The sequence below is a fragment of the Macrobrachium rosenbergii genome, chromosome 11, assembly GCF_040412425.1.
Source record: "Macrobrachium rosenbergii isolate ZJJX-2024 chromosome 11, ASM4041242v1, whole genome shotgun sequence".
Classification (NCBI taxonomy): domain Eukaryota; kingdom Metazoa; phylum Arthropoda; class Malacostraca; order Decapoda; family Palaemonidae; genus Macrobrachium; species Macrobrachium rosenbergii.
Genome location: NC_089751.1, coordinates 19,288,364 through 19,298,221, shown reverse-complemented (window position 1 = coordinate 19,298,221; position 9,858 = coordinate 19,288,364). Strand labels below are relative to the sequence as shown.

The 9,858-nt window shown below is 32.5% G+C and overlaps 1 long non-coding RNA gene across 1 annotated transcript in view; it reads right to left on the bottom strand.

The window, feature by feature from the left end:
• Positions 1–6,098: 6,098 nt before the first annotated feature.
• LOC136843217 (uncharacterized) overlaps positions 6,099–9,858 on the bottom strand; it is a 316,585-nt gene continuing 312,825 nt past the window's right edge. Inside the window, exon 5 of the long non-coding RNA XR_010854484.1 lies at positions 6,099–6,403. This is a non-coding gene — a long non-coding RNA (uncharacterized lncRNA). The remainder of the gene's footprint in view (positions 6,404–9,858) is intronic.

The window sequence follows — 9,858 nt, the reverse complement described above, 5'->3', positions numbered from 1 at the left end:
TCTATATAATCCTGCTTATCCATGACATCTCTGTACAACCCCATACTGACACCATCAGCACCATCTGATTTAGCCTGACTGTAGGAACCTTCGAGATAATCGACCAGAGCTGAGCCCCCAGAAACGTCATGTACCGAAGCTTTTATCTAGGTCTGTGGTTCCCAACCTTTAAAGTCTCGAAGAACCCCTGTCAGGTCTTTCAGAAGTCCCCGGCACCCATATAACAAAACCAAGTTTACCAGTAATTTGAGCGCCGAAAAATCGCGGCACCCTCAGTCGATCTCACAGCACCCTTTGGTGCCGCGGCGCACCTAAGTGTTGCCCTCAAGTCTAAATGTTTTGGAAAGCATGTACTTAGATACGAACTGAGAGTGATACTGTCGTTTCATAGAGACAATCCATTAAAATTTAGGATGATTAGACATTTCCAGAAACCTTGGGCAGAAAATGATCCTTTTCCAAGAATGATTTACCTCATTTTAAATTAATAAAAAAAAATCACAAGATTTAGAAGAAAAATCTTTAAAAAGTAGTCTTTTATTATTCATTTAATCTTGCATTTATATTTAATACGCACAATTCAACTATACGCAGTTAACATAATTATATTACTAGATAAACTTTTATATCGAGTGCGACTCATGTACCTTAGTAAATTAAACACAAGGGTGCTATAAAAGTAATCAACAACCTTGTTTCATTAATAAAAGAAAGTTTAAAGTGAAGGATCCCGCATTGTTTTGTTATGGCTCCATTCAGAGAATATATATATATATATATATATATATATATATATATATATATATATATATATATATATATATATATATATATATATATATATATATAAATTATTGGAATGCTTGGCAATTTTACTACTGTCAAGAAGAGACCAGAATTTCTCTGAATGGAGCCACAATAAAACAATGCTGGATCCTTCACTTTAAAATTTCTTTTATTAATGAAACAAGGTTGTTGACTACTTTTATAGCACTCTTGTGTTTAATTTACTAAGGTAGATGAGACGCACTCGATATAAAAGTTTATCTAGTAATATAATCACCTGGTACGTTAACTGCGTATAATTGAATTATGCCTATTAAATATAAACGCAAGATTAGGTAAATATGAAAAGAAGATAAAACACAATCTTTTGTATTTAAGCCAAATACATGGTTACATTTCTTACTTGTAAACGGAACGAAACCCCCTTGAATCACCAAGAAAAGTGTACCCAGTGCATGTGAAACGGACGTAACTGTTTATACATACAATTATGAATATGCAAGTACATGCACACGCACCTAACTGAAGAGGAATTTCTTTCACCATTGGTATCATTAAGGTTGCTCTAAGAAAGTTTACTGAAATTTTCATGTAAAACTTTCTCCGTAACAATGGTGGATAGACTAAGACACGAACAAGAAGGTTAAAAGCTGCTCTGGTGTGCACGTCATTAAAACTTAATTATCACCTTTCAACAAGACTAACCAGTGATTACCTTAATTACTGGAATAAATGTATAATATAGTTTTATTACATTATTTTTCCCATTTTGTCTTTGATTCAGTTAATAAATGAGATTAAATTAAAGGCTTCAAACTTAAATGAAATTGGATATTGGCGGGATAATCCAATGAATAATCAACATTCACAGCTCTGTTTAATGAAGTCTTAAATTAGAAAAAGCAAGAACAAAAATGTCACTAATTTATTCAAAACGTGATATAATCGATACTAAAAACTTTTATATAAAAAAATCACATACCAGGTACAAATATTTATTAATTAAGATCGTTCAATTTTTTTCATTTTGTAATTTGCCAGGAATAGTCGACGACCACTTCCAATGTGACTATAATTCCTCCAATACCATTTTTCGAGTAGTTCTCAGTTGCAAATCAATGAACCTCTAATTTGATCATAAAATCCATATTAAGATTATTCATATCTCATTCACGTTTATTGTTTTTGTCTAAGTGCAAATACAGGCAACAATGAATTTTCTTACAAATTGTCTTGAAAACACCCAACAAAATGTGTGGAATGATACCCAGAATATTCTACGTTTTATTAACTAACATTTATCCACATATTTATAATACTGGTACATGGATGCAGCTATTTTCTATTTTATTGTCTCTCAATATTTTAAGGCAGTGTTTGGCTCCACTTTCTTGTACATATTTATCTTTACCGTCATTTTTCTCTTATTTTCATATGAGCAGTTTTCACATACAAGTCGGATATTGGGACGAGTATTAATTAACTCCGGAGAAATGTTAGTTTATTTATATCTGTTGAATTTTAATAAAGTATCTACAAACTAGATCCAGTGCATGCCCTATTTATATTCGCAATATGCTAACAGGAATCGATTTGGAATACTAGTTGATGGTGAATCATTTTGAATTGAATATGTGTGTAGCTAGCTTAGAGGTTTTTTTTTATATTTTAAGAGAGAGTATACTTAAAATACACTATTTACCAGAACTTTTCTCTTATTCGAAATCTATAAATCTCTCTTTTCTTCTTCGGAAACAGGTAATTAAACTGTAAAAGCGGAAGATATCAATAAATCTGCTATATAGGTGGAGGGAAACGATCAAAACCACGCCTAAAAATAAATGATTAAGTCCCTGACTGAAGCATACTCGATATCAAGTGATACATACTACTATGAAACAGCTATCTTTTTTTATTTTTTATTTCCTTATTTTTTCACTCTCCCTTTACCCATTCGTTTACTGTAGAGGGGTCTTTACTTAACATGATTTGATTTTGCACTGTGCTGTTTATCTTTTCACATAATTGAAAATAATACAAAAATTCCCTACATTGTATTTGTATAAAAATTAATCAAAACAAATATGCATCAATATTCTATCTGTAGCTGGCAAGTAGAACATGTATAAAGCGATACTTAATTGCAAATACAACTTCTCCCAGACTCCTGTTGAAGTTTAAACTTTGAGCTATGTAAATACTCTTCCAGAAATTCTGAAATTGTTTGCTAAAGTTTATTTATTTCCTTTGACAACTTCCATAAAACTTATTTTCACTCGAAGGTTTCGCCGAAGTTTTGGTTTTAGCTATCTTATAACAGTATTTATACAGTGTAAAATAAGCGATTCTCATCATTCAGTTTTTTTTTTTTAAAGGATGCTGATAGTTATTTGAATGATGATATTATGAAAATGGAAACCACTTTTTTTTTCCAAAACACCACTAATGAAACTCAAACGATTCTGTAATGTAATTTCTCTTTGACATTCTCACTAAAAATATTTCGATAAAATAAAGAAAGCTGACAGTAAAGGGAAAACGATGTTTAGAAAAAAAAATGGAAGATGCGGCACGTAAATATTCTGGCGTATTCGAGTTTTTCTCTGGCACGCGTGACAGAAGTGCATTCATCTTAGTCCAGTATTATTTAAGATTATTTTTCTTATCGTATTTCTGCCAACCCTTACCTCGTTCACAGCAACGTTACCTCGCTACCATTCTCCTCGGTATGCTAATTTGAATCACACAATATGTACAACCTACCATTAAATTGATATCTGTGTTACCAATATTCAACAGCAAATTCAGAGAAACGTTACCAAACTTGTGTATTTTAACTAATCAAATTTATCCTTTAATGAAGATGAAATATTTTATCGTACACCACGTTCCATGTCACCCGCCTGTTTTGGATTTACCACGAAAATTACATAGTACTGCCCTAACTTTGGCAAAATTATTTTCATTACTCCGTCAAAGTTTCGTACTATTTTACCTCATTCCCCTGTTTATTTGAGAAGCACGAGACATGAGCTGATTCAAGTTTCTAACTTTCTTACTTTCAGAGTTCTGCAAGTTATGCAATATCATTATTTAAGAGGGAACATATGACGTCTACACATCTAATGACAGTCCTCCAACATAAATTTCTCACTCCCAATGTATGATGTGAATATGTGTGTGCGTGCTTGTGCATGTGTATGTATGTATGTATGTATGTATGTATGTATGTATGTATGCATGTATGTGTGTGTATGTGTGTGTATATATATATATATATATATATATATATATATATATATATATATATATATATATATATATATATATATATAATGAGAAAAAATTATATTTTGATTATATAAGAAACACTCAGAAATGCTTTACTTAAAAATTATATTACATCTGAAAGATTAAGTGAAAATAAATAAAATTTTATATCAAAAGCAAAAAATAAACTAGCAGTAAACAATCACACACTATTTACACGTTCCGGTCTCTCATATCTTACCAAACAAATTCTAGTAACATTAACTATTGAAGTGATGAACTGGAAGAGCAAATCTCTCCTGCAATATTTGTCATCAATAAATGGCGAGCTGAGACGTCTTGGATTTCTCCTAATCCTTTTTGTAGAGAAATAAAATTTAATATTCTCTTCGATCCCTTCTTTTTACTGAAATGACAATGTCAGCCTACGTACAAGACTCGTAATTCTAATGCTTATTTTCCCTTTTACATAAATATCTGGGGTAAAAACACTTCAGAAAAGTTACCGAAAAATGACTGGTTCGATATCTGACAACCACTAATATATGTGAAGAATTACGTTCATGCCCCTAACAGCCTGCCTTAAAGATATTCAAGGCAACTTGCAATATTTTTCCTTTTTCTTGTGTGGTGTGTGATTGTTTACGGCTAGTTTATTTTTTCTTTTAATAGTATATTTTAAATATTTTCACTTTATCTTTTAGATGTAATATAATTTTTTAAAGTAAAGCATTTCTGAGTATTCTTACATAATCAAAACAATTTTTCTCGTTATTACCTGAACAGTAATGCAGACTTGAAATTCACGCAATTTTTTAAGAAAACTTCCTCGTCTTGATCGTATAAAAAACAGTATTGTTAGATGGTCCTGATGACTGTTACTATCGTCATTTTATATATCTTATAAATATAAAATGGAAAAAACGTAAAAACAAACAGAACGCAAGAAAAAAATTCTACAAATGCAATGAAATCTTAGAGAATTTTTATGAATTGCCTAAAATTTCAAATCAGGTTTCCTTATATTCAAGAGCAAGTAACTGGGAACATTTCTCGGATGCAATCATTGCTTCAAACGGACAAAAACCTCTCCACTGTGAACCGTGTTCCGAGGAAATGCAATAAGTAAATTGCTCAAGGATTTATTTCCTATCCGGACGCTCTTTTCCTAGAAGATATTCCTGCAGTCCAAATGCCATAATGATATCAAGGGAGACGAACGAGTATCCAATAATCCACGTGAATTTCCGTGGGAATATAGAAACGTTTCTCGTTTCGTGTTGCCGAAACCCCACTGTTACCCAGCGTCATATTTCTCGCATTTGTCATTCCATTGGGCGTTGTAAGTGTTATTCGATTGCCCGGACACTCGTGGGATTATGTTCGTGGAGCAAATGAAATGACAAATAACTCTGTGGGATATTATCTGAAGCGGCGAACACTCTTTGTACGAATATGTACCTGGCCTTTACATCGGAAAATTCACTAGAATATCCGCAATGTATTACGTGATTGTGAGAACCATAACAGCAAAACGATATAAGGTAAGGACGTAATTTCCCATAACTAAAATCAGGGTTAGAGAAACTAAATCTTACAATGACAGAACGTCGTCAGCTAGAATACGCTTGCCATATTTTTTTTCTTGGAAAGATATTTTTTCAGTATGGAAATATTTAAAAGAGGCCTTGCCTTCAACACACTTCGATTATCATTTAGTACACAACAGTTTAGTCTCGGCCTTACAGTGATTAATTTCTAAATTTTTCAACAGCGATTCTGGGCGGGGTACTGAATGTTCTCCAACAGCAGTACTTTAAGAATATTTTGTATATTTTCTTTTGGTTGCATATTTTGGATGCAACTACTTGAAATCCATTATATTCTTATACGAAGATGATTTACAGAATCCGAATTCTTAATCAAGAAAGAAAACAAGGCTAATATATCAATCGTAATATAATTATCAATATGAATACAATTGTATATAAAAGATATGATAACATAGGTACACATGGTGATGATAAACACGAGAGGTTATGTATTTTCATGGAGATGATGTAGGTTATATGACAACTCACGTATAAAAGATAAGCAATCACAATTTTTGGGGTATTTTTCCTAAATGGCAAAGAGATTTTACTCCTGAATTTATTATAAAAAAAAATATGAAAACTGACAAGTGTGAGGTACTTACAGAAAATATTATATATTCACGTTGCTAAATGTTCAGCATCATCATCACCTCCAACGCCGAGAGACTCAAAGGGACTCTGTGTACTTCCGCTACTCAAGTCTTTCCTGTGTTCAAAGCTCCAGTCACCCCAGGCTTCCCTTCTCACAGGTTCTAGAATTCAAGAAATTAAAGCGATGAAAAATTACGTTGTTTATGCACATTCATAATTTATCATTGAAACAGATAGATATCATCTGGCTAGGAGACTAGGACACTTATAAGACCTTGCTTCATTTCTATAAAAAAAAAAACATGAGTTAGACCTACAGAAGCGATAAACGATTGTGATATTAAAATGTTCAACATAATATCAAAATATTTCCGTACGAAAGGAATAATTACGATAAGCTACGTTCAAGAAAAAACTATAAAAGTGAAATTGTTTAAGAAAGCGTATGAGTGTTTGTGTTTTCGTGTACATATGTTACAGAGGATTTAAGTACATCTTTCTAAAAAGGATTATATAAAAACTTTATTTTTTTACAATATGAAAACTTTCTCAGGATATTTTTTTTAACCGTTAAACCAGAGCACGCTCATCTAATGCCGGAAAAAAGAGGTTGCATCGATATACTCTTGACATCACTTGCATGAAAGGAACGCTTATACTGAATAGGTGAATTGGTCCTTTTGTGTAAAACATATGAGCTATTTATGCATTTCTAAACATTTATCTTCAAATAAGTTTTGGATTAATGTCAAATAACACTGTCTGCCCATTAAAAAAAAGTGGTGGAAATTCAAGTGTTCTGGAAAGTATTGATCCTCAAAAAAAAAAAAAAAAAAAGGCATCTTAATCTAGGGATTCATGGACTCCTCATCTAAAGTGGAATCTTAATTGAAACCTATAGAAAACAGCGATGATTTCCACCCTCTACATCTCGTCTTAGATCAAAACTTAATCTTGTAACTTTATAAGCAGAGAATATTTTGGTGTAAAAATGTTGTACGTTTCATCACAATCCCGGGTCCTAGACGAGAACCAATCTCATCAAATGGGCATAACATGATGGGGACCAGAAATATTGTAAAATGAAGTAAGAAATTTTCGTGGACGAGAGAGAGAGAGAGAGAGAGAGAGAGAGAGAGAGAGAGAGAGAGAGAGAGAGAGAGAGAGAGAGAGAGAGAGAGAGAGAGTTTAAATGTATGTATTTTTTTTAAAGCAAAACAGTATTTGTACACCAAGGAGTTCTTTCCCAGGAGATTATGTGGGTGTTTATCTGAACATCAGTTTTAGCTTCCTGTAAATGAAAACTATTGCGCCGGCCTTGTCTGTCCGTCCGCACTTTTTTCTGTCCGCACTTTTTCTGTACGCCCTCAGATCTTAAATACTACTGAGGCTAGAGGGATGCAAATTGGTATGTTGACCATCCATCCTCCAATCATCAAACATAACAAATTGTAGCCCTCTAGCCTCAGTAGTTTTTATTTTATTTAAGGTTAAATTTAGCCATAATCGTGCTTCTGGCAACGATAGAGGATAGCCACCACAAGCCGTGGTTAAAGTTTCATGGGCCGCGGCTCATAAAGCATTATACCGAGACCTATTTTTCGTGGCCTTGATTATACGCTGTACAGAAAACTCGATTGCGCCGAAGAACCCTCGCCGCATTTTTTTTCTTTTTTTTAAATATATAATTTTAATAATGCGCTAAAATAACTGAAATATAAGTGGCACGTTTACTCGTCAAGAGAACCTAGGAACTCTTGGTGGCATATGGAAGCTTGTTCTTTGTCATGAACTTTTAAATGCTTACCATGGTTTTTTTTTATTGACTGTTTAAGCCTATCAGCTAACTTGTTATACACAAATTGGGATAATGATAAAATATTATAGATGATTTTGAAAGAACTATGGGTTAATGGTTTGCTTTTTTGGGGGGAATGAAGAATATGTATGAAAACTAGGAAAATAGCCTCTTAACTTTTTTTTAATTCTTTAATATTCGTTACTGACCAAAAGATGATCATATACCTATTTTTCCGTAATTTCACGAAAAAATATGAGTATGAAATACCTCTTAGTGAATAAACAACAGTTATATTAGTAGCGAGCGTATGTTTATTTTCATGAAATGTCGATACCTGACTAGTAATTTCATGTTAATTCTTCTTCTTCTTCGTTTTAACGTGCTTTTTCCCATTTTTATATGGGGTAAGCACGATGCCTTCTTTTTGAAGGACTTTGATTTGGCGTTGGGTAGGCCGTAGCCTCGATCGGCTGCCCTGCCTGACATCGCTTAGACCCCGGTAACGATGTGTACGTGTATCGTACCAATCCCCAGCTCCCTTTCTCCCAGTAGCGAGGAGAACTGGGCGGTTAGGTCGACAGTTCGAGACGTGTGAGGTGTCTGCTATGTTTTTAGATGTTGGAGTTGCTCTGTTTATGTGTGTATTAGTCTGTAACACCCATTTGCTTTCAGCAAACCTATCCATTGATTACATACGTAATCCCGGGGTGTCTACACGGATAGGGTAATTTCATGTTAATACCTGGGGATATTATGTCCGACCCTAGTACTTCTTGAGGCAATTTCGAGTTTCGGAGCATCTAGGTTTTGATATATTTGTAATTTTTTAATTTGATATATACTTGAAATAATTCGTACTTTTAATGTACTGACAAATTATTTTTAAAATCTAATGGCTATTCGGTATACCACGCAAACTAGAACAACTTTCAAGCGAGATGATTTGTACGAATGCCTCTGACTGTAGTTCAGAGAGCTAAAATGTTGTATTTCTTTGATAAGCACTAAATACATACATAGTATTTAATACGTAAATATAAATACAGTATATATATATATATATATATATATATATATATATATATATATATATATATATATATATATATATATATATATATATATATATATATATATATATATATATTTATTATATATATATATATATATATATATATATATATATATCTGTATATATGTATATCTATATATCTATATCTATATATGTGTGTTGTTGTGTGGTTATGTGTGCATGCGTATGTGTGTCGCGTATTTAATTATGTATATTTCACTAGAAGTTATACAGTATTTAGTTGCCTATCTAAATGTTAATATCCTTGCAAATGCACTTACACTTATTGTTATCCGCTATGTTCAAACTCGTTTTCATATATGTGCACCTGTTACTTACCTCTTATTTATTATAAACCAGACCTAAATTCTTATGAAAGTAACCGTTATAAATGTATATATTTCTTTATATATGACTGTGTTAATGTGCCTTAAATATAGAGTTGAAGATACTTAAAATAATTTGTACCTTTGCACTCATTTGCATTAATGTTATGCTTCAACAAACTTGCATATGATTATAAGTGAGTTAATTGCTTTCACCCTCAGCATCTCTCCCCAAATGATTAGAGTTAATTTAGATGCAAATGGGGGAATATCATGTATTATCCAGGAGAGATTTCACCAAAGGAGTAAGGGGTTACGTTTCTGTGTGAGAAAAAATCGTATTCATGTCTTTCCATTATGTAATATAATAACCTTAGCGCATATTTCATTCATTATTGATCTTAAATATCACAGTAT